General features: G+C 39.4%; 1 protein-coding gene across 1 annotated transcript in view; it reads right to left on the bottom strand.

Annotated features, from left to right (window-relative positions):
* The window catches only part of LOC107679505 (stromelysin-1-like), a 13,892-nt gene that overhangs the window by 12,325 nt on the left and 1,270 nt on the right, over positions 1 to 297 (bottom strand). The gene's annotated exons all lie outside the window — the stretch shown is intronic.

The following is a 297-nucleotide window of genomic DNA, read 5'->3' as shown; positions in this document are numbered from 1 at the left end:
TTTATAGTTTAGTTTTTTTTTTTTTTTTTTTTTTAAATTGGCTATTCGTTGTGGGAAAAAAAAAAAAGATGTCGGGTTCGGGCTCTAAATTGAACTGTGCCACTCGGGTCGGGTCGGGCTGGGTCAGACGATCTCGGGTGCGGGTCGGGTTCGGGCTTCAGTTTAAAGCCTGTGCAGACCTCTAGCACAGTGTCATTTACACAAACACTAAACCCCATCATGGTGATACACGATACTGAAATAATGCAATAAACATTAATTTAACAACATTAGATGTAAGATTAAACCCTAATGTAC

Source organism: Sinocyclocheilus anshuiensis, unplaced genomic scaffold, assembly GCF_001515605.1.
Source record: "Sinocyclocheilus anshuiensis isolate Anshui unplaced genomic scaffold, SAMN03320099.WGS_v1.1 scaffold2218, whole genome shotgun sequence".
NCBI lineage: Eukaryota > Metazoa > Chordata > Actinopteri > Cypriniformes > Cyprinidae > Sinocyclocheilus > Sinocyclocheilus anshuiensis.
The sequence above is the reverse complement of the archived record's forward strand: the minus strand, read 5'-3'. Positions and strand labels throughout refer to the sequence as shown.